Raw genomic sequence first — 25,986 nt, 5'->3', positions numbered from 1 at the left:
GGTAAACAGAATTCATGAAAAGTGACTGGTGGCTGTGTTTATTGCGGTCGCCGCTTTGAGTCAACATTCGCAACGCGGACAAAGGAGTAGTGGCACTTCTCAGGCCTCACCACACGACGCGTGTTGCCGGTTATTGGAAAGTCTGGGCGCGCAAAGTCCTCGCTTCCCTCGTCCGCCTTCCCCAACCCCCTACCACACTCCTGTCTTTCAGCTGGAGCAGATAATTATGCCGCCAATCGCGTGCCAGCTAGCTTCCCCACCACACCTACGCGCGGACTCGGCACCTCCCACTTCCGTCACCGACTACGCAGAACCACGAGTTTATCTTTGTTTGTGGGAGAACGCTGCGGACGAGCAACTGTCACAGCGTACAAGCCAACGACTCCGAGCGGTTCCCAACAAAATTTGAATTTTCAGGGAACGGAAATATAATCCTCTACCTTACAGACCTTTTTACCGATGAGTAAAACAAGCATACAGGTTGTGCGAGTTTCTTGACAACTAGAAGTATAAATCGACCGCGTGCAATGTTAACACACTGGAATCGCATTCGGGAGGCCAGCGGTTCAAAAGACCGTTCATTTTAAGGTTTCTATATCACTTAAGCCAAAATGATTCATTGGAACATGGCACGCCCAATTTCTTTCCTATCCTTGTGCTCAGTCTCCAATGACTCGTCGTCAGCGAGGCAAACCCTACTATTCCTTTTCAAATATAACTAAAAAATATTCTAAGGACTTGGTGTTGTTCCAGCGATGACGTCGATAGGCCTCGAGCGTCACTTTTCATCACTTCATAGATATGCTGTCCCAGCGTCTTCTTCAGATCATCGAATTATTTCCTGAATTTTTCAGCAAAAATATTTTCATCGATTTATATGTTTATCGGCCCATCACTCTTGTCTTTCTTCAGTATCTTTCCTCGAGGTCTAACCTGTCTTTATTTATGTCTTAGCAACTCCTTAATTTTTCTTTTTCTGGAAGCAGCTCTTTCTTGTCTCTTCCTACTGCATATACACTTTCATCGCTTGTGACTGCTATTTTACCATTTTTACTGAATATCTAACTCTCACTTCCATAGAGCAAGACAGTCCACGCAAAAGATTTACTAAAGATATTTTTTGTCTTGATATAGATTAAACCGCTCGTTAACAGATATCACTCGCTCTACACGTTTAACAAGGAACACCTGAATTTCCTAGAACAGAATTGGAAACTGTAGCTGCCGGAATAACGATTATTCAATGCATGGCGCGACTAGTTCTTGAACTTTTATCCGCTTATTTCGTAACAAGTTCAATATCTGCCCTTCCGGAGAGACAGTCCTCTTCACTTCGTTTTACTCCAAACGATAAATATCGAGAAATCTAAAGTTTCAGAAATAATTTTATCTATTCTCGACTAAATAAGTAGTAGTATGGCATTATTGAGTGGGAGTCCCTCAAGGGGGAATGCAAACCTTTTAGTTAGTGCCATTTCGGCGACTTCCGTCCTCGAGTATTTCTAACAGACTGACACCGTCATATTCATGTTTTCTGTCGTTTCTTAATAGCTCCTATATTATTATTATTTCTCCTTCGTCTTCTTGGAAATTTAGTCAGTTTTTGCAACTGATATGACTAGATTAATGTAAGTAGGTGTTCACTAATCACGTTAGCCACAATAACAATAGCAAATCGAGATGTAGAACGTAACGAAATTAAATAATAAGTGCTCATTCTAACCGCCGCTGACACATCAATTAAGAAAAAATGAAAGAAAAGATAAATTCTGCTCCCTTCATTATTTTTCCGCCTTTGCCCAGAGTATCGTCGACCCCACACAATATCATACGCACATACATAACAAACGAACGAATATCAAAATGCACTGTCACCACAACGCAAATAGAGGACGACCGAAAACCACATAGCGGCAGTTGGGAACACTATAAACAACAAATACACACAACCGACATGTTTATAAACAACATACATTGAAAGTGGAGTGGTTAGGGTAAATGTGTTCACAAAAATCGGATATCCTTGCGTACGCAGGACAACTAGATACAATTCCAGGGCTAAACCCGTGTGACAACAAGATCTCACAAAAATCGTAAGTGGAACTAAGCAGCAATTTAATCTTACGAATCTTGCGCTCGAAAATGATGTTTCTTATATATCAACGTTCGCCTGCTTAGCTGAGTGGTAGCGTGCTCGCCTCCCATACAAACGGGCCCGGGTTCGATTCCCGGCCTGGTTGGAGATTTTCTCCCCTCTGGGACTGGGTGTTGTGTTGTCCTCATCATCATTTCATCATCACCGGCGCACAAGTCGCCCAATGAGGCGTCGACTGAAATGACTTGCACTTGGCGGCCGTACTTCCCCGGATGGGGCCTCCCGGCCAACGATGCCATACGCTCATTTCATTTTTTTTACGTATCAACACGAGAATAACGAAGAAACTGTAATAATGTATCTGCAAACACATTTTTAAATAAGTACGTCAAACATGTATTAAATTCCACTGAAGATGCTTCGCAAGTAAAAAGAAGCGAAATGCACATGGCATAAAAACAAACAGTATTTTATTTAATTGCGTAGCTGGACCACATTTTCAAGAAGGTACTACTAATAATAATACGTGGTATCTACAGCATATTTGGTAACTAATTTCCGCCTATGTATGTTTTATGAAATGTCGTTACCCCTTACTGTGCAGCAAGAGAATTTCATGGGTACAAGCCGACACAAGAATGTGTGATTAGTTAACGCTGACGCTCCAGTAGAATCGTGCCTGGTAAAGCACTGCTTGAGAACAGTCTTACCTAATTATAATTACTGCAAAGACGACAGCAGTGTCGTATGCGCATCTGCACAAAGCTTACAGTGAAGGATGATCTGAAGTCATTATTGGGCACGTGCATTACGTGCTATTTTGAATTAATTTGGAGACACGTTTGAGACAAGAGGTGAAACTAAGATAACACGCTCACTCGTTCAAATGAGTGAAACAACCTTGGATGTGTGTGAATGCATGTGGTTTACATTTTAGAATCAGCTACAGTAAGAGTAGCAAATGGGTATAATAAGAAATAAAAAAAAATACGCCGAAGAATTATTATAATTCCGTTAATCGCAGGCAAACGTTGTCACGTCATACCTGATCACAATGTTTTTATGTGAACCAGTTAAAATAAATGTTGTTGTTCCTCCCTTTCCCATTTATCAAGAGTGATAGTTGTTATTCCATTTGTTATGTATATTTATTGCGATCTCTTAGTGGTATTAAGACATTTTCCGGAAAGGGTGGCTCGTAACGTCTATACCTTCACGTAACCGTTCATATCTTTTATTCCAGTAACAGACCACAAGCTTATACAAAACCTAATTAATTTCGATCAGTGATGGCTATCTTCAAGACCAAAAAACAAGACAGAGGCGTCCTCCCGTTAAACATGGTCAAGTACGAAGTGCACCAAATTACAAACTAAGGAAATCAGAATTCATAATTTATACGTAAACAACACACTCTCATACTTCAGTATAAAGGAGCTTGTAAAAGATCCGGCCAAAATGGTAAAATGAAAAACGAAGAATAAGCCAGAAAGTTATGTGGTTTCGTATAAAAAAAAATCACAAACAACATATTAAAACAGGCAAACAGAATCTATATGTCTCTTAACAGGCGGAGATGCAATGACCACTTACATGTTTAAAGTACGGCGTGCCACAGCACACTCAATTTACGTGAGATACATAATTACCCATTTATTAAATTAAACAAATGCTCAAGTCAGTTTCTTTGGGAGTCAATGATGTGCTCGCCATAAACGCCGACATAATATAATACAAAATTACAAAGAGGTGGAAGACTTTAACAGAAGCGACAATTATTATAAAACTACATTGTTTTGTAAATAAACAACCAAACATACATCACACTAGTTTACAAGTCAGTAGAGCTAACATGCCAACGTAAGGCTCCTAAGAAAAATTATTTATCAGATGGCAGCAGCTTACATAAGTCTGGTTCGTAAGAGAGTGCAGAAACGTTTTCGAAGTAGTTATATCGTGTGCAATGCATACATTTTCAAAATTTGCAATCAGTTGTGTTTTTCGGGTGTATCGTTTCCGAGTACCAGGGCTACCCGAAGCAATTACAGCAGAAGGTTGAGATCTTTGTGTTACTTCTAAATTATAAAAATGGAAAGGTCTGTCGAGATACAAATATTTGAGGAAAGGAGGAGGGAATGACGGACGAAAGGAAGATTAGGATTTAAAGTCTCGTCGACAGCAAAGTCACTGGAGACGGAGGATGGGGAAGGAAATCGGGGGTGTTCTTTTGAAAGTAATCATCTCTACATTTGGTTTAATCTATGGGAAATCTAACGCTGGATGGTCGAACGGTGAATTGTACACCGGTCTTCCCGAATTCAAGTCATAACCGCTACGCCTCATTGCTCGGACACAATAATTTGTTCACACTGGTTCCCCCATGGAGTATTTTTAATATTTTGGAAGACAAATGGCGACTTGTAAGTAAAAGTTACAGTCTCGACCCTGTTATAACCTGCGTAGGAGAAACACCTGGGTACACTAAATTTTTACCTTTCCTTTAGAGCTGAAAGAGAGAAAGAAAAAGAGAGAGAGAGAGAGAGAGAGAGAGAGAGAGAGAGAGAGAGGGGGGGGGGGGGGTGCGGATGCGGACTACCCTTGCCCTCAGGTCTGGTGCTTCTGACGGCGAATGACACGGATCGATTCCCTCTACCCCTTCGCTTTTTACAGGATGAGAGGTTATGGAATGGAGACATGTTGAACCACGTAGGACCAAATTGAACGACTGCTGCATTCAGTCAGCCGCGAAACAGAAATACAAGCAGCTGACGCGGCCAAACGGAAAGGCTACCTCAAGACGGGGAGCCAAACGCCATTTATCATTCATTACAAAAGCATAAATACGCTGTTTCGCCAAATCAAGGAAATAGTTGCTTCAACTGTGTACTCTTAATCATTACAAAGAGAAACTTAATGGGTTTTGGTCTCCAGGCATCACCTATCGACCCACCGTCCCACAAGTGAAGTTCAGATTCAAAGTGTTCTCCGAATGGCGACTTTACATATTTAGAAAATGCACACTGAAAAGATACGCAGAAATCCACACCCGTGCCTGAAGTAAGACTTGAACCTGCGATCATCGCTTAACGAGGAAGCAACGTTCGTCAGATGTCGGCAATTATTTACATTCGCTTGTACACGTGAATTTTTTTTAGATCTTACTAGAATGGCTCGTTAAGGTTACAGTTCTGTTGGGAAGAAACCGACACAGAGTAATCCAAATACGTGCTTTCTCTTTTTGCGTCTGAGCTTATTTCTGCCAATTTTAGTGTGCTCTGCAGAACAGCTCCATAGAAATCGTGGATGATTTTCTAAGAGTGAGAATGTATGACTACCTCTCGCTGTTTTGGGTGTGGAAAGAATTCAGAGACAAATCAACGGCTGCTCCGTTAGCGCGTCAGTGCTGCGTGCAAGCGAGTATTCCTTCCTTCTCGCGCTTCGCATTCTGCCTCCCCTCCATAACTCCTCTCTCCGCCACTCCCCTTCTTCACTCAATCTTATCTATCCTAACCTCTCTCTCTCTCTCTCTCTCTCTCTCTCTCTCTCTCTCTCTCTCTCCCCCTCCCCCTCCCCCTTCCCCTCTCCCTCTCCCCCCCTTTCTCTCTCTCCTGTGCGAGCCCGAGGAATTCCTTCTGGCGTTGCACTACTTTGGTGGCCAGATGGCATGTCCTTGCTAACGCAACGCAGACGCCCAAGAAAAGAAAAGAACGATCCCTGCAGTATCCAGTTATCAGGCTCGTGACAAAGTTCTGGAGCCTGCCACCTCTCAGTATTACCCCTGTAATAGCAATGATAAGATTCGCTGATTACACTGCTATCCTCAGTGAATGTGAGGAAGAATTGCAGGACCTGTTGAACAGAACGAACAGTCTAATGGGTGGACTCAGAGTAAACCAAAGAAAGACCAAAATAATGAGGATTGGTAGAAATTAGGTCAGCGACAAACTTAACATCAAAACTGGTGACCACGATGTAGACGAAGTGACCTTGGAAGCAAAATTACTCATCACGGACGAAGCAAGGAGCGTATAAGAAGCAAACGATCACAGGCAAAACGAAGCTTACTAGTATCAAACATAAGACTTGATTTCAGGAAGAAATTTGTGTGAAAGCAAGGTTGGAACGTTGCATTGTATGGAAGCGAATCGTGGACTCTGCGAAAACCAGAGAAGAAGACAATTTAAGCGTTTGAGATGTGATACTATAGAGAGATGTTGAGAATTACCCTGTAGGTGGACTGATAAGAAATGAAACGGTTCTTCGCAGAATCTGCAAGGAGAGTAATATGTGGAAAGACACTGACAAGGAGGAGGAACTGGATGACAGGACATGTGTTACGACGTCAAGGAATAATTTCCGTTTTGTTTCAGAAATCCATACAGGGTTAAAACTGGGAGGGAGACAGAGGTTTCAGAATATTCAATAAATAACCGTGGGAGTTCGATGTAACAGCTAATCTGCGACGAAGGGACTGGCAGACGAGAGGAATTCGTGGCAGACCGCATCAAACCAGTCAGAAGGCCAATGATAAAAGAAAATAAAGGATGATGCGTAGATGAAGCAATATGAAGTAGATCGAACGCTTGTAATAAGTAGTACAAGTAGTGCGGAAGGTGACTGGAAGACTCAGAATTGGTAGGAATCTGGGAAACACTGTTGTATCCGTAAACGAAACCTTGAATAGGACTCTAGAATGGCCTGTTCTAGAGTACAGCTGCAGTTTTTAGGGTGCTTGTCATGTAGATATGACAGCAGATATCGAAGGAATTCTGGGACACGCTGGTAGCACCGTAGTAGGTTGGTGTAACATATACAAAATAGTAACTGAGATATTCTGGGCAACCAAGGAGGGAAGCAACGCAGTGGTGGCCTCAAGAACACCATCTAGCGTTATGAAATTTGTTCTTATCCTGTCACGTGTAATCTCGATACTAAAATGAGATGAGCTGCTGCTATATACAATGAAGAGCCAAAGAAACTGGTACAATGGATAGGTCACTCGTGAGCACGCAGAAGTGCCACAACACGACGTGGCATGGACTCGACTAATCTCTGAAGTAGTGCTGGAGAAAAGTTATACCATGATTCCTGCAGGACAGTCCATAAATCCGTAAGAGTACGAGAGAGTGGAGATCTCTTCTTAACAGCACGTTGCAAGGCATCCCAGATATGCTCAATGTTCATGTCTGGGTAGTTTGGTGGCCAGAGGAAGTGTTTAAACTTGGAAGAGGGTTCCTGGAGCCATTCTGTAGCAATTATGGACGTGTAGGGTGTCGCATTGTCCTGCTGGAATTGCCCAAGTCCGTCAGAATGCACAATGGACATGAATGGATGCAGGCGATCAGACATGATGCTTACGTACGTCTCACCTGTCGAAATCGTATCTAGACGTATCAGGGGTCCCATATCATTCCAACTGCACACGCCCCACACCATTACAGAGCCTCCACCACCTTGAACAGTCTCCTGCTGACATGCAGGATCCATGGATTCATGAGGTTGTCTCCATACCCGTACACGTCTATCCGCCCGATTCAATTTGAAACGAGACTCGTCCGACCAGACAACATGTTTCCAGTCATAAACAGTTCAATATCGATGTTGACGGGCCCAGGCGAGGCGCAAAGCTTTGTGTCGTGCAGTCATCAAGGATACACGAGTGGGACTTCAGCTCCGAAAGCCCATATCGATTAGGTTTAGTTGAATGGTTCGCACGCTGACACTGGTTGATGGCCCAGCATTGAAATCTGCAGCAATTTGCGGAAGTGTTGCACTTCTGTCACGTTTAATGATTCTCTTCAGTCGTCGTTGGTCACGTTCTTGCAGGATCTTCTTCCGGCCGCAGCGATGTCGGAGATTTGATGTTTCGCCGCATTCCTGATACGATACTCTCGTGAAGTGGTCGTACGGGAACATCCCCACTTCATCGCCACCTCTGAGACGCTGTCCCCCATCGTTCGAGCGCCGACTATAACACCACATTCAAACTCACTTAAATCTTTATAACATGCCATTGTAGCAGCAGTAATCGATCTAACAACTGCGCTAGACTCTTTTTTTTGTCTTAGACGTTGCCGATCGCAGCGCCGTATTCGGCCTGTTTGCATCTCTCTGTATTTGAATACGCATGCCTGTACCAGTTTCTTTGGTACTTCCATGTAAATCTACTTTTTGTGTTACTAACAGCCTTTTACAAACTCTTAATCTTAACTGAGCTCTTACCATCGTTTGTACCTTGTCTAGTGGCCACTTTTTCTCCCCTAGATGGGTCTCCACTTCTGCTACAAAAGTGTGGGATGCTTCCATGTAACGCTCCTACTTTCCGTCTAAGCTTACTTAACCTAAGGTTCAGATCTTAAACAAGAAATCTAAACTATTCCGCTACGAATTTTATGCTACTGAACAAAAAGTACAATTAAAGTTACCGTTTAGTGTGTGGGAGCGCAGTTACTAACCAAATGCCTTTCTGAAATCTGTATTTACGAGTACGCAGTATCTTCCAGTTTCCTTTAATTCTGTAGCAGACGCATTCTGGTCTCTAACGATTGTCTCCTCATAATGGCAACTTTTGCGTTGGTAGGGCACTACGATATTATATTATAGTGAGTTCCACTTTGTAGCTCACATGCAAAACAATGTTTCAATCTTTTCCGATTCCGAACAAGGTAGGTGTGATAGAATCCCTTAAGCCTTCGGCACACTGAACGTGCATTCGAAAATTCAACGTTGAGCGCGCAGAGTTCAACGTTCTGCTGAACGCTTAGAAACGATGCGGCTTTGCACACAGTACGCGCGTCTCAAATTCGTATACACGATCGATACGCGCTTCAGCGGCAGATGTCGGCTGTAACTGGCTCGCAAGTTACACACGTCGTTCACGAGTTGAACGGGCGTAAAACTCTTTCTATTCAGCAGCAGAATCCTTAGACCATAAGAAATAAGACTAAACAAGAAAACACAGATATCTTGATGCAAGAAGTGCAAGCTCTCTTGTAGACAAAGCCAATCGAACACACACACACACACACACACACACACACACACACACCCCTGAGAGAAAGCGCACCTATATTCACATACCATCGAACGTTATAAAAAATAGTTCTATTAAATTAATAATTTGTTTTGTATGTTATTACCTTCTAAAGGCTTTAAGTTCAGGTATGTTATTAACTTACATTTAATTATAATCAAGAAAAATGTGTTTCTGATAGATTTTCAATTTGCCGTTGCCTTGAAACGTCATCGGACCTACTTTCTTAATACGCAAATTGCAACTCGAAAATTATTTAAACCACCAATATGACTTTTCCCGTCATTTTGTCGTAACAAATCGTACCAATAAACGATGGGTCTTCGAGAGATCAGTATGCTGGTGCTTTAAAACTGCATATTTCCATAGGACGTAAGTTATAATATGAAACCCACAAAATACAGGCTTCAACTGAAAGCCAATACGGCGTCTCCAGTCTCTGTACTGAAAAGAGATGGCGTGCATGTGTGGCGTTCTTCCCTCTCATTGGTCTGCGTTCAAACTCACGTTCATGTTTCATGCTTTATATGGCTCTGCACCTTCGGAAAGACTCCCCAGTGTGTTTTTTCCACTCTGTGTCATCAGAAACTAGGCACGCGCAATGTTGACGTGCAAATGCACGGTTCTCGAACCGAAGGACTTTGCATAAGGCCACCTGCTTGTTGCGACCGGCGACGATCAAGTAGAGCGCGGACAAGTTGCCACAGCCACAACGGATTACGCCACCGCATTAACTGAACCACTCGAACACTGGAAGGCAACTGACATTCTGTTGTGACATGACGGCATTACAGGACAGTTCGGGTGTCACACTTTGATTGGAGGAACTCAGTTCCAAGCCGTGGTCTGTCGACTAACAAGTTATTTCAATAAGCTGTAATTCCTTCGTTGGCTGAAAAAAATTGTTTCTAATTTGTCCCTGACTTGGGGAAATTCACTGAACGTTCTTTGCCGACTGTAAAATACTCTCAGCAGCTGCCACTGTTAAATTTCTTGTTACAGAAAATGACTACTGGGTGACCTAACGTCGATCTCGCATTTGCAAGATCATTCTTTTCTGCTTATTAATTTTCAAGTTGGTGCGTATTTTAAACAGACAATGTGATTCATTTTGAAGATTAATGATTCCTTTTACCTCTCACGAGTAAAAAAAACGCGCACGCACACACACACACACACACACACACACACACACACACAGAGAGAGAGAGAGAGAGAGAGAGAGAGAGAGAGAGAGAGAGCAATTATATCATGATATATTCAGTCAATAAAAAGATACATGTATGTTTACATAATGACGCATCATGTGTTGTGAGTACCGTCTTCATTCTTGTGGGATGTTGTCCACGAAGAACTAAACAACACAGGAAATTTGTTGTCACCCAGTGTTGCAGTGGACGGTCGGAAAACTGTTACGTAGGAGTGAGTCAATCAGTTACAGTTGATGAAGTTGAACTCGGAACCGTCCGTGGTTCATGCGGAGAGACACTTGGTGGCCAAAAACTTTCTGTGGTAAGCACCAGATGACCACCACGGTCGTGCAGGGATGCTTGGTAATACAGCTGTACACGCAGATCAATTGCAGGCCTTTGGTCATGTATTGGTATACTTAAGTTTTAAGCGTATAGTACTTGAGGACTAACTGCCAACCCCCTATCTCTACTCCACGATGATTACTGCATAGTACACATGTTTGCCCGCTGCACTGTTTGGCAGGCCGAGACAAACTTAACGTTCGTTGCGGTGTGTGCAGGCTACTTGGCGCATCCACTTTCAACGGCCGCTTAGCAGGACCTGCTTGCACAAAGGACCTGGAAAGTACAGTTCTGCACACGCAAATATTCTCTACAGGGAGCGGATTATACTGGACGAGGTAACCTGCCCACTTCGCAAGATGCCTCTAGATGGCAGATGGAGTGGCAAACTGAGTTATGGAACTCGAGAAGCTGCATGTCGTCTTCCCCTTTATAGGTACGACAGGCGTCACTTATTGTTCGACGAGGTTGTGATCTGCTGCCGCACGAGTTGCGGAAGGCTCTTGTAAAATGGTTCCAATGGCTCTGAGCACTATGGGACTTAACTGCTAAGGTCATCCGTCCCATAGAACTTAGAACTACTTAAACCTAACTAACCTAAGGACATCACACACACCCATGCCCGAGGCGGGATTCGAACCTGCAACCGTTGCGGTCGCGCGGTTCCAGACTGCAGCACCTAGAACCTTTCGGCCACTTCGGCCGGCGCCCTTGTAAAGAACAGCACTTTAATTTCCTCAACAGTTTTACTTTCAATAATTCACCAACTAGTCTTGGCTAACATTTCGCAAAGACGTTCAGTAACCAGTCTATATAAGGTGTAGGTTCTTGTATTTGTGCGTCTTTCAGACAGTGCAATGGAAGCGCGTAACTTGCGCTCATAGTCTGTTAGAGCAATAGCGATTAGTTGGACCATGCTTGCGAATATACACTACGCAACACAGTTAGAGGGTCACATTTTCGAAACCGCGTAATTGTCTCCCACTGCGATGCGGAAGTTCGAAATTTGACTCAAATGTGCCTACAAGCTTCCTCTGTAACTGTGCAAAAGCGTGGCGCCCTGCGACGCTCGGTGAAGCTTCAAACGACACGGTGTCCTCACTAGCGAAGAAAAAGCCAGAGCTCAGAAGTTGATGTCAGGTGTAAGGTGGGTTGATCATCTCCCACAGCGGCGTGCAACGAGCCTGAGCGGCCCACCCACGACCGTAGCTATCACTGCGGGGCGTGCCTCGACTTGGGCTGCCCGGTCGGCTGGTGGAGCCGCACCGAGTCCTGCCGTGCAGTGGGGTGCCCCGCCAAAGTCTGAGTCCGCCGTATGACTCAGCTGCTCGTCACATCGGACGTCCGGCAGGCACCACGCTGTTGCGGATGCAAAACGAAACCTCTGTGGCCCGTTGGCAAGCAGTTTTTTTTTTTCTTAGCACAGTATTTGCCGACACATTAGTTTACCTCTGGTCTTCCACTAAATTAGCTGATGGCTGTAACATGAAGACCGAGGTGATTCCTTAAATCTCCTCTGTTGCTTGTAATTGATAAATCAACGTATTGTTAAGTGCTTATAGTTTGGAAAGTCCGTCATAAAAATGAAAACGTCGATGCCCTTCACGATTTCCTCTAGTAGAAATTCACCCTACTTCGGGCGAAAAGTCGAGAACATAATGAAAGAAGATTGGAAGGGGCTTGGAAGAACTTCCAGAGACTATTTTCCGGCTCTGTCGAGTAATAACAAATGTATTCCCAATCTCCCGCAAGAACAATAATTTTGGAATCCACATAATGTACAAATTAAAACGAGCAGCTTTTCGAAGCTTCCAGTGACTTTAAATTACAGAATCGCTGTAAATATTGTCACCGACAAGTTTCTGGTTAAGCTTAAAGGCGGAGTTCCCAGTGCTACCAAATGCACATGTAAAAATTCACTACCTGTCACGTTCACATATTGTAAGTAGGCTGTTTAGGTTTTTATGTTGGTAACGCCACGTAGCGCTCTGTATGAAAATCACTGACTGTGCTGTGTGCAGTCTGTGGCTGGTTTGCATTGTTGAAATATTTGGTATTGTAGTGTTGCGCAGTTGGATGTGAACAGCGCGTAGCGTTGCGCAGTTGGAGGTGAGCCGCCAGCAGTGGTGGATGTGGGAAGAGAGATGGCAGAGTTTTGAGAGCGGACGATCTGGACGTATGTCCGTCAGAAAAACGAAATATGTAAGACTGGATGTCATGAACTGATATACATATGATGACTTTTGAACACTATTAAAGTAAATACATCGTTTGTTCTCTACCAAAATCTTTCATTTGCTAACTATGCCTATCAGTAGTTAGTGCTTTCAGTAGTTACAATCTTTTACTTAGCTGGCAGTATTGGCGCTCGCTGTATTGCAGTAGTTTGAGTAACGAAAGTTTTTGTGAGGTGATTCATGTAAGGTATAGATTATTGTTAGTCAGGGCCATTCTTTTGTAGGGATTATTGAAAGTCAGACTGCGCTGCGCTAAAAAAAAAAAAAAAAAAAAAAAAAAGAAGTGTGTCACTTTAGTCTTGATCAGAATAAGTAAAGAGAGAAATGTCTGAGTACGTTCAGTTTTGCTCAACTGTTCGAAAATCAAATAACGTAGAAGTTTTCCAGCACTGTCATTTACATAAATTTTTCGAAGGAGATGTTTCAGTATTTATGCGAGAAGGCTTTTCCTTCTTACTCATATATGAAAAATAAACATGATATTGCAGTGCCTGTGTTATTCCGAATAACGATGCAAATTTCCTTCTGACATGCGATAAGCGAGAAATTCGTGTCAGTGTCCCGGTCCCCCATAAATTGTCATTGTAGTAATTCTATTACACAGATGATGGCAGTCAGTATTCGCAATTGTGAATAAATTTCTAAAATAAATACAGAAACAAACCTGTCGCCGAAAGTAATTTGAGACTATATTTAACTTTTGTGGTTCTTACAAGGGAACCTCCCCATCGAACCCCCCTCATATTTAGTTATAAGTTGGCACAGTGGATAGGCCTTGAAAAACTGAACACACATCAATCGAGAAAACAGGAAGAAGTTGTGTGGAACTATGAAAAAATAAGCAAAATATACAAACTGCGTAGTCCATGCGCAACATAGGCAACATCAAGGATAGTCTGAGATTAGGAGCGCCGTGGTCCCGCGGTTAGCGTGAGCAGCTGCGGAACGGTAGGTCCTTAGTTCAAGTCTTCCCTCGAGTGAAAGGTTTAATTTTCTATTTTCAGACAATTACCAAAGTTCAGGCACTCACACATAATCAACTTCGCTCTCCAAAATTCCAGGACATGTTCAGATTTGCTTGGACATATGCAGGATTTGACGGTCTACAGACGGAAAAATTTGAAAATGTCAAAAACATAAGTTTTGACAGAGCACAGGGAAAACTGTGCGACTGTGAAACTGTTGCATTCATTTGTTGCAGTTTATGTGACAAACTCTTATGTTTTCATCAATTTTTTGGGAGTGATTATCACATCCACAAGAAAACCTAAATCGGGCAAGGTAGAAGAATCTTTTTACCCATTCGCCAAGTGTACAAGTTAGGTGGGTCGACAACATATTCCTGTCATGTGACGCACATGCAGCCACCAGTGTCGTATAGAATATATCAGACGTGTTTTCCTGTGGAGGAATCGGTTGACCTATGACCTTGCGATCAAATGTTTTCGGTTCCCATTGGAGAGGCAAATCCTTTTGTCTACTAATCGCACGCTTTTGCGGTGCGGTCGCAAAACACAGACACTAAACTTATTACAGTGAACAGAGACATAAATGAACGAACGGAAAGATCATAACTTTGCGAAAATAAAGAAAGTAAACTTTTCACTCGAGGGAAGACTTGAACCAAGGACCTCTCGCTTCGCAGCTCTCACGCTAACCACGGGACCACGGCGCTCCTGTGCTCGGACTATCATTGATATGCCTATCTTGCGCATGGACTACTCAGTTTGTATATTTTGATTATTTTTTTCATAGTTCCACACAACTTCTTCCTGTTTTCTCGATTGATCTGTGTTCAGTTTTTCAAGGCCTATCTACTGTGCCAACTTATAACTAAATCTGAGGGGGGTGCGATGGGCAGGTTCCCTTGTTAGTTTCAAAGTTGTGTGTCTTGCAAAGCAAGTGGATCCTTCTCACCGAATTCCAGGAAAGGACTGAGCCAGTTAATTCCACAACGAAAACTTGTAGATTAACGGAAAAGTGTAAAATACTTAGATATTGCATACTAGACCTACCCATTGTGAAAAAGCCTTCATCAGACCTGATGAGATACAAGTGGAATGCAAACGATATGAAAGTTTTAGCACTATTAAACCATTTCCTTGGAGCTCAATTACTTGCATGTTACTCTGGAGGCCGTCAGCTGCAGTTCTCGGAACAGCCGATCTGGTCTCATTCGCTGGGCGCACACATGCGGTTTTCTGCAGCAACGGGCCAGGCCACGTGCAGAAAGCCCATGAGTTTTCCTGCGGTTTACACGTGACAGCGAGTTCCAATTGCTTCCAGTATCGCGAAGGAGTGTACGAATCATCACATCGAAAAACTTAAAAAGTTGTGCCGCAACAAACCTCGTTTGTGGAAAATGATACGTTTCTGTACCATATTCCAACGGTGAACCGAAGTGTAACAACATTTAGATTAAAAATTTGAGATATAGTTTAAGAAAAGAGCTCAGAAAGGTGGAAGCTGTAGGAAGAAGCGGAAAAAGGGAAGGATAAATGGTATAAACCAATAAAAAGTAGCTTGTGCTATGTTAATTATTACATCGAAGAGCTAAAGAAACTGGCACACCTGCCTAATGTCATGTAGGGCCCCCGCGAGCACGTAGAACTGCCGCAACAAGATGCGGCATGGAATCGATTAATTTCTGAAGTACTACTGGAGGGAATTGACACCATGAATCCTGCAGGACTGTCCATAAACCCGCAAGAGTATGAGAGTGAGGAGATCTCTTCTGAACAACGCGTTGCAAGGCATCCCAGATATGCTCAATAATGTTCATATCTGGGCAGTTTGGTGACCAGCGGAAATGCTTAAACTTAAAAGTGTGTTCCTGGAGCCACTCTGTCGCCATTCTGGATGTGTGGGGTGTTGCATTGTCCTGCTGGAATTGCCCAAGTCCGTCGTAATGCACAATGGACATGAATGGATGCAGGTGATCTGACACAATGCTTGCCGGCCGGAGTGGCCGAGTGGTTCTAGGCGCTACAGTCTGGAACCGCGTGACCGCTACGGTCGCAGGTTCGAATCCTGTCACGGGCATGGATATGTGTGATGTCCTTAGGTTAGTTAGGTTTAAGTAGTTTTAAGTTCTAGGGGACTCAGCAGTTAAGTCCCATAGTGCTCAGAGCCATTTGGGCCATTTGACACAATGCTTACGTACGTGTCAACTGTCGAAGTCGTATCTAGACGTACCAGGGGTCTCATATAAGGTGTTCCGTGTCACTCCAACTGCACACACCCCACACCATTACAGAGCCTCCACCAGTTTGGACATGCAGGGTCCATTGATTTATGGGGTTGTCACCATACCCGTACACGTCCATCCGCAAGATACAATTTGAGACGAGTCTCGCACGACCAGGCAATATGTTTCCAGCCTTCTGCTCCGGAAGACCAAATCGATGATATTTCGTTGAATGGTTCGCTCGCTGACACTTGTTGATGAACCAGCAATGAAATCGGAAGCAATTGGCGAATGGTTGCACTTCTGCCAGGCTGAACATTTCTCTTCAGTTGTCGTTGGTCCCGTACTTGCAGTATCTTTTTCTCAGCCGCATCGATGTCGGAGTTTTGATGTGTTACCGGAATCCTGAAATTCACGGTACACTCTCAAAATGATCGTAAGGGAAAATCCGTGCTTCATCGCTACCTCGGAGATGCAGTGTCCCGTCGCTCGTGCGCCGACTGTGACAGCACGTTCAAACTCACTGAAATCTTGATAACCTGCCATTGTAGCAGCAGTAACCGATCAAAACTGCACTAGACACTTGTCATACAAAAGCGTTGGCGACCGTAGCGCCGTATTCTGCCCGTTTACATATCTCTGTATTAGAATGTGCACGCCTATGCCAGTTTCTTTGGGGCTACAGTGAATAATGTGCATTAAACTGTTGCATCAATTATTTTACACTATGAGTTATTTTTCTTTACAAAGCATCAAAAACGCCCTTTTCCTAGCATATCAGACCTTAACGATTGTTTCATGTCGGAATCTTTATTTTGTCAAGGGTATGTAACTAAGTGCCAGGGTACGACTTAAACTAATATATACTCTGAATAGTCAAAATAAACTGTAAAGGAGTGCCGACGATTCAGAAAACAATTCCGCTCGTGTGTGGCCAGTCATTCCCGCCTCCCCAGAGTTACCTGTTGTCCTGTTGCACTTGGCCCTGTGGTTCTCAGGTGGCTCAAATGGCTCTGAGCACTATGGGACTTAACTGCTAAGGTCATCAGTCCCCTAGAACTTAGAACTAATTAAACCTAACTAACCTAAGGACATCACACACATCCATGCCCGAGGCAGGATTCGAACCTGTGACCGTAGCGGCCGCTCGGTTCCAGACTGTAGCGCCTAGAACCGCATGGCCACTGCGGCGGGCTGGCTCTCAGGGTCGGCCGGGTACCCCAAAAGAACCGCAGGCATCGACGGCGCATCGTAGACGCTCTCCGGCCTTCGTAGCGGAAGGAGCTCTCAGCCGGTGATGACCTGTGCATCGGTAGCAATTGGGGTTTAGGCCTCGCTGACAGCTCTGATCTACAGAGAGTCTTCTCGTGAAGCGAGCGTAGCATCCGGTGGGTCGGCGGAGGGTAGAGCCTTGCACCCTTTCGTCGAAAAGCCGCATAGTCGCGGAGAATCAGATTGTCGTGGAAAGTCCTAGACTCGCAGCTATCCCGTAACTTCGGTTACCAACGTCCCCAGCGAGGCTATCTCGTTCTCCGTTAAAGTTAATCAGTGCCAGGGGCCCGTTCACGTCAGACCACCCCGCGCACTGTAGGCCACTTTCTTCCTCCGCACCTCCTTTAGGTGCCGCGCCATTGCATTAACGGCGCACGCTAGGCCGTAGGGCACCCCCCCCCCACTCGCCCCCCCCCTCCCCCACACACACAACCACTTCCGTAGGACCAAATAGTTAGCTCTTTTCTTTTCAGAAAAAGCAAATTGTCGTACCCTTCCCTTCCAAATAAAATTCCCTACAATACCAAGATGCAGATTCCGCCGGTATCTCCCCCTCCCTCACCCGCAGCAAGGCTGCAGCGAAAGAGGCGCGTGACTCGGCTGTTCCTGTCGACGTCAGCGTCCCGCTTGCTGTCGTAGAGCAGGTATTGGCTGGCAAAGATCGGCAGATGCTCGAACTGCTCGACCAGCGCCGGATAATCACAGACCTCTGCTGCGCAAGCCACCCCCCACACGAACCAGCGCACTACATATCACTTTACATTCCCCTGCAACTGGTGAGTCTTGGAGTCTTTCACTACCGTCGTGCTGCAGCCGCTGACTCCAGCGGCGCAATCAGCGGCGGCAGATGTGGACCCAAAACACCATTACACTGGACCCTAGCAGGTGGAGGGCTCACGACGCAAACAAAAGAACACAACACAAACAAGCGAGCAACCACACTCGCTAGGCAGCCGAAAGGCGCTGCTGCCTACACCACAAACCGCACCTCCGACTAGGAACACAAACACACCTATCAACACGAACCGACCTGCGGTTAGCAACAACACACAAACAGCAACCGCAACTCCGTCTGCACAACAAAAGACTGGTTTTCCCCCATTCGTAATACAGAACTATAGGGACCTTAGTGTCCTAAACACCACATTCGCAGATAGGCACACACCTTGCACGCTTCACACCAAGTACTCTGGGGATAGGGCCTCATTGTACTTATCTACCAACACAGAATACAAAGATCTCCTTAACTTTCTCAAAGTTTAGGGGATCGAGAATATACGTACAGGACACTAGATGAAAGAACACAGTAGTACATGGACAAGGGAGTGGACCCCAGTACCCCAAACACAACAGTTCAAGCGGCGCTCAACTTCTTGGGATTCGACTGCAAAAGTGCTTCCCAGATGACGGGCTTCCGCTCACACGCCCGACTGCCACACTACTTGGTCGAGATGGCCGATACGGCCACCTCCCGTTGCCTTCTACAGATAAAGAGCCTTCTGCGGATGGACGTCAGAGTAGAAGTATACGAACCACCACACGTCCCCCAACAATGCAACAATTGCCAGCGATTCGGTCATTCGGCCCTTCGCTGCGGCCTGGCACCCCGTTGCCGCGGATACGCTGGCAAGCACACATCCAACACATGTACACTCGCACACCAAAACGGACGCTGTTGCGCCAACTGTGGTCAAGGCCACACGGCCAACTACAGGGGCTGCGATGTACACAAAGAGGCGCAGAGGCGCGAAACACGCAAACTGAGAGCACCTAACGCCATACCACCCCCAAGGCCCGCACCAAGCCCAGTCAGGAACGGTGTCTCGTTTGCCATGGCTACGCGCCCTGGAGGAGCGGGGCGGGCCGCTGAACCTCTGTGCCCATCAGACGCACCCAACACAACCGCTGCGACAACAACAAAACCACCTCAGCCAACACAAAACACTACAACCGCACTGGTATCAACAACAACTCTCCCAAACAACACGACCCCACTCCCTGAGGCCATGGCCTGCGAAACCACGCAGACCTCTGATGACGCAGACCTCAGATGACGTATGCTGCTCCCGTCTGGTGATACGCTGCGCCCACACCCATGCGCCGTCTGCAGCTCATACAGAACAAAGTACTCAGAATCATAAGCAATGCTCCGTGTTACACACGCACCGCGGATCTTCGCCAGGAATATCGGCTAGATACCCTCTTGCAGGTATTCCAAAAACTCTCCACACGTCTGTACAGTAAAACGAGGCACTCGCGTAACCCGTTTACTCTTTCTCTGGGGAACTACGACCACACCATAGATGGAAACATAATAGACCAAAGACACTATCAGCAAGGAACTAAACATCTATGGTCCATAGCACGCTAACACGACAGTACTGGCGAGTCCCTGCAACACAGCTGCTACTGGCAAACCTCAGATGCTCGACCCGCAGAAAAACAGGCAATCGCAGGGAAGCCGTACTGTACACAACACGAAAACCAGCCACATGCACCCCCTACACTGTGAGATGATCTATGGCCTATCGCCCACTAATGTATGACGACCTCGGACTGTTACAGGGACGCAGCCGCTGCGGAAGGCCCAGGAGAATTCACAGGAGCCCAGCTGCAGCGGCCGGACTGACCCATCTACAACGAGCACCCGCAGCGACAGAGGTAACGATGCACGATACCTGCCACAAACGTAACCTCATCTTGCATGCACTATCGCAGCTAGCAAGCTGCTACTGCCGTTACTACCCGTTCTACTGTCGCAGAGGTTATTTCCCTTGGCGCTTGCCTTGGCACTTTTTTCCCCTCTGCTGTTACAAACCGCTACCCTTCGATAGCTTTTGTCCACTTTGTCTCCTGATGGACCATGTCAATGAGTAATCCTACCTAGATGCATGGACATCATCCCAGACCGCATCCTGTGACACCTGATTCGAAAACTAACATGTTATACGGAGGTGACTGTAGAACTTTTGGTTTGGTCACTACGTCGGTGTGGGCGCGTAGGGGTCTCATCCTATACAAAAGACGGAGCATCGTGGCTCGCGCACTCTGTTCCCGGAACAGTTGAACCCGACTACCCGCGGTGCTGGCAGCAGAATGCAGCGGTCGGCCGCAGGCTGGCTCGAGCGGGTAAATGTGGCGAGATGCTAGACTCTGCCGTGGACTTGTCACAAAATAGTAAGGTCGTCACGTCGCAGAACCGTGACGCCCAGCTTTGAAATCACGCGGTTTTCTTATGGGTGGCCGAGGAAGACATTTTAGAAACATCGTGGCTCAGAACCGACGCGAAAAGGCCTCGTGGTGTGGCATAAAGAAAGACAATGAAACCACCTCTTTCCTTGGGGCATCGATTCCTGCACATTTCGTGGTCGGAAACGACAGTTCGCAGTGCGATCAACACCATCATGCTGGTGTTGCACGTAAAATTGTTTTCTTAAAAAATTACTTAGTGTTCTGCCATGCTTAAAATTTTTGTTAATATAAGACGCTTTAGTCGTGCAGCTGATGAGCACAAGCCCTGCAATTCAGATGTTTTTAAATATGTAGTTTCGCTGACATACGGCAGCTCCAGCTTACTCAGTCTTTCTCTCTTTTTTTGTAGTACAGTTATTAATTGCCGGTTGGCCTGTGGCTTAGTGCTAAGTTCAATGAATGATAAACCGAAATGAATTTAAATTTTTATTTTCTCTCTCTCTCTCTCTCTCTCTCTCTCTCTCTCTCTCTCTCTCTCTCTCTCTCTCCCTCTCCCTCCCTCCCTCCCTCCCTCCCTCCCTCCCTCCCTCCCCCCCCCCCTTACGTGACTATCTGCCTTCGTTACACTATTTCAGTCGATATGGTTTTCACAGAAGTAGTGATATATTGATTGGGGTCACGTAATTAAGCTAGTGTTTGTGCTGAAGGCCGTAGTTCAAGATAGTTCACCAGCAAATCACTTTAAATTCGCAGTACTGTCTTTTAGCAACTGCCAGAATTAATTATAAGAAATCGACAATTTTTTGTGTAAACTCCAAACAGCAGAGATGCAAAATCAAATGGAGCTATTTCAGTAAAGAATTCCGTACTTCTTTTTTTTCATTTGAAGACAGTACAGATTTGTTTTTTTTTTATATTTATTAGGCAACATTATAGAAGATGGACTGTTTCATGTTCAGTCCAATACTTCTGCGTCACTGCACAACAATTCTCTCTATCCAGATTATCTGAAAATTTTTGAACACGAGATGTAACCTGACAACCCAGGCACATGTCAAAAACGGATGTGCCTTTATATGCCAGGGAGATTAGATTGTGGAAATGGAAATCCGGCAGCGAGAGCCTCATTTCCGGAATCGGTTTTGAAATGTTCACATGGCCAACCGAAAGCGGTATTCGGAAATCGGTTTACGAAATCAGATTTTGAGATCTCCATGTAGCCGGCCGCTGTGCCCGAGCGATTCTAGGCGCTTCAGTCCGGAACCGCGCTGCTGCTATGGTCGCAGGTTCGAATTCTGCCTCGGGTATGGATGTGTGTGATGTCCTTAGGTTAATTACATTTAAGTAGTTCTAAGTCTAGGGGACTGATGACCTCAGATGTTAAGTACCATGGTGCTTGGAGCCATTTGAACCATTTGATCTCATGTAAACATAGTGAGTGACGGGGGAAATCGAGAGTATACAAATATCAGTGTGAAAGGTCACTGAATATATAGCGCTCGAAAAACTCTGAAAATTCTAAGCATAAACTTCCAGGGTAGTCTCTGAGCATTCTACCATCTACGTACCGTTACGCGTAGCGGTCGTGCAGAAAAATTACTATAGTTACTCGTACATGCGGTTATTTTTCTCACGATACTCTAAATAGAACGAGAAAAGATTTCAATACCTGTTACAATTAAAGTGCCTTCTGCCACACTCTTTACAGACGGCTCGTAGAACGTGGCCTCTCAAGTATATCTTCTGGGGATGACAGCGATCGCCTGTTTCTGACGAAGAGGAAGGTTTAGCACGCTGGCTACGAAACAAGGGAGAGGAAGCGTTTTTTGTCAGTACTGCGTCTCCCCTGTTGCAAGCCACTGAGGGCTGTGGTCATTGTGCACGCTTCGCCTTTCTGGGAAGGCTGGATGCGAAGTGCCACCTCTGCGACTTTCCCCACCGGAGGACTCCGGCTTCTATACTTCGTTCATCGTAGGAACAAACCTTATCTAAACAAACACAAACGCGATGATTGGTCAGCAGCTGTGTTGTTCCGCTCTTAGAAGTAGGTCCAATTAATGTTTTAGAGATCTTACTACAATGTGACTGTAAATGAAACTTTAACATATTCTGATGTATCAACAGCCATCAGAGTTTTCCGTAATCATACTTTAGCTACGTAATTTTTATTTAAAACATCGTGTACAGTCTCTGCCAGCGCTACTTACGCTCTGATTGTTTCGCTGTTCATAAGTACCGTGAAAATGGACTGACACTGCATCCTGCTTCGTTGTGAAACACTCGCGTGGGAAACCGTTAATGGCGAGGAACAAATTGTTGTCAGTGTTTTTCGCAGAGTATAGAGAAGAATCAGCTTTGACATTTTTCGAGAAACATTATGTAACAAAAATAAGGAAGAGAATTATAATCATAAGCGTGACGTAATCGTATGTGTGTGCGTACGGGCGGCGGTTCGCATCTCGTTAGGGTCTGTAATTGTGTGTGTGTGTGTGTGTGTGTGTGTGTGTGTGTGTGTGTGTGTGTACGCAAAATTCTGGATTTCACTGAAAATACACGTTCTTAATTATCGATATTTTATAAAAGACTGTTGAATATTTTTGGAGTTAAGAAAATATTAAACAATTAAATTGTTAGGAGAAAAATTAAAAATCAAATGCTCTTTGAATATGCCCATTACTGCGTAGGACAGATGTGGCCTCACGTGACCCAGAGTGATAAGCGTCGGAGAAAGATGGAAAACAATAATTGTCACGGTATCGAGCACAGTTTTCGCCTTAACACTGCAATCTGAACCCAGCAGAACTGATCTTGGACCAAGTTAAGGTATTTGTCGCGAGAAATAACAAGACCTTAAGCTGACAAACGTACTGGAACTAATGCACGAAGCTTCGTGACACTTCACTCCTGCATGATGGCGAAATGCAGAACAGTACGTCATAAAAAAAGGAGGAAACGTGGCCGGCCGGGGTGGCCGAGAAGTTCTAGGCGCTACAGTCTGGAATCGCGCGACCGCTACGGTCGTACGTTCGAATCCTGCCTCGGGCATGGATGAGTGTGATGTCCTTGGGTTAGTTAGGTTTAAGTAGTTCTAAGTTCTAGGGGACTGATGACCTTAGAAGTTAAGTCCCATAGTGCTTAGAGCCATTTTGAGGAAACGTGTTTTTGGTGACTTTGGATTCTGTTGCTGATCGCCTCGTTATCAACGTAGCAATACTGAAATGTATTCCTTGAGTCCGATATGGTAGGTGTTCAGAGATTACCAGACAACTGACTGTAATACCTTCAGTAACTTCAATATTTACTACATGGTGAAATCCCAGCAGTGCGCTTGTACACGCACACACCTCGTGCAGAAACACCGTTGGTAACATCAGGAATTTTCATCACTCTTGTCTTTAATTACAATACTTCGTTAGCTAAGATCGACAGCATATGTTCTCCGTCCGCAACCTAAAAAGTGTATCGCCTGAGTTTTACCATACATTATTTCTTTCTGTTTAAAAATTAAATGACATTCAAAATTATATTGTTCTCTACTCTCATCTTTTCACGTCTTTACTGCAACTATTCACATCCCTGTGGGTTAGTTGGATCACTTGCCTGGCCAGTGATGTCTAAATTGCCCCGTATTATTGCTGAGTCGAAGTACGCGTAAAACACAGCATAAAGCTTATCCTCAGTATCGTACTTGACTGTACTCGAGACAGCTTGGCTTTCGCCCCATGTGAAACGACACCCAATGAGGTCCAGCAAATGCGGAAGAATACATAGTGTAATGTTTACATAATGTTTATTCTTATGATGGAGTATAGGAATCGAACATTCAGTTACGGTGCCCTATATCCTGCACTCAGTGAAATCTGCACCCTGAAAAGGTTATGTGATATTCTGAATATACATACCTTGAAACGGATTCAGCAAACGTCTGAGGGAGTCTTACAATTTTTCAATCTTTGTTCGATGTTTACGTTTATCGCTAGAAATTATAGCAATAAAATACCGAAAATTGGTATTTCAGAAACCGGTATTTTGAACAGTTTCAACAGTTGGGTGAAACTGGAAATGAAAAAACCGGTGTAAACGCAAAACGTTTGTTTCGGCGGGAACTGGCAACCCTTACCATGGTCTCCGGTGGCTCGTCACAGAGTAATTAAACTTCGTTTGATTTCTTAGCCCTTTTATTGGTATTGCATTGAAAATATCTGCACATCGGTGAAAATGTCGACGGTATGCGCTGTGTCTCTTGTTCGAAAACAAACTTGTTCCGTTCACTCACGGTACTTACTATTGACAACAGTAATGCCTACTTTACTTTGCGCCCTCAAGCTTCCGTCAGTACTGCTCGGTCTAGTCTCACGTTAACCCTTCCGACAGTGTTAGTTGTACGTTAACAGTGATACAAAACGTTGTGGATAGGTTTACTGATAAAGAATCGGCCGCTATGCGACTTTATCGGTTCACTGTTCCCGCAACGACGACAACCACGTAACTGTAATTTTGCATCTGTACATAGGCGCCCTCGGATAACCAGATCCTTTCGTCTTATTACGTTTTGCTAATTCGATATTAGTAGTCTTTTCGCAGAAAGAAACACTGTTCTGGTAACAAAATCAAATAAGTAAAAATTACATAATCACCTTGTAACGAGCCACCGGAGACCACAGCTCATTACACCAAAATACTTAGAAAATGTCCGTGAACAAACTCCGAAATTTAGTCGGTGGAGTTCTGTTTCATCCTAAGTAGGTGACATGAGTTGTATGTTGCTTCCTCTTCACTCCTAGCGCTAAGTGTGCGCGTCCTCTATATGTGACATAAAACTAAAAATAATTTCCTTTATAACAGCAATTTTACATTTATATCCGTACTGTGTAAACCGCTGTGAAGTGCGTGGCAGATGGTATTTTCAGTTGCACCAGTTATTAAGGTTTCATAACGATCTATTCACGTACGGAGCGTGGGAAGAGTGATTGCTTAAACGCCCCAGTGGGAGCTGTAATTAGTCTAAACTTGTCCTCGCGATACAAGTGGCTCTGTAGTATATACCCAGATTCATCATTTAAAGCCACCACTTGAAACTTACTAACTAAACTTTCACGGTACATTTTGCCTCGATCTTGAAGCGTTTACTGGTTCAGTTTCATCAGCATCTCGGAAACTCTCCCATTGGTCAAACAAACCTGTGACCATTAGAGCTGCCTTTCCCTATTTCATTGAATATCATCTGTTAATCGTATTTTGTACGAATCCACACTGGAGCAGTATTCTAGCATGGGTCGCACGAGTCTTTTGTGGTCTAGCGGTTCTAGGCGCGCAGTCCGGAACCGCGCGACTGCTACGGTCGCAGGTTCGAATCCTGCCTCGGGTATGGATGTGTGTGATGTCCTTAGGTTAGTTAGGTTTAAGTAGTTCTAAGTTCTAGGGGACTGATGACC

Source organism: Schistocerca cancellata, chromosome 4 (assembly GCF_023864275.1).
Source record: "Schistocerca cancellata isolate TAMUIC-IGC-003103 chromosome 4, iqSchCanc2.1, whole genome shotgun sequence".
In the NCBI taxonomy this organism is placed as follows: Eukaryota; Metazoa; Arthropoda; class Insecta; order Orthoptera; family Acrididae; genus Schistocerca; species Schistocerca cancellata.
This window is presented reverse-complemented; position numbering follows the sequence as displayed.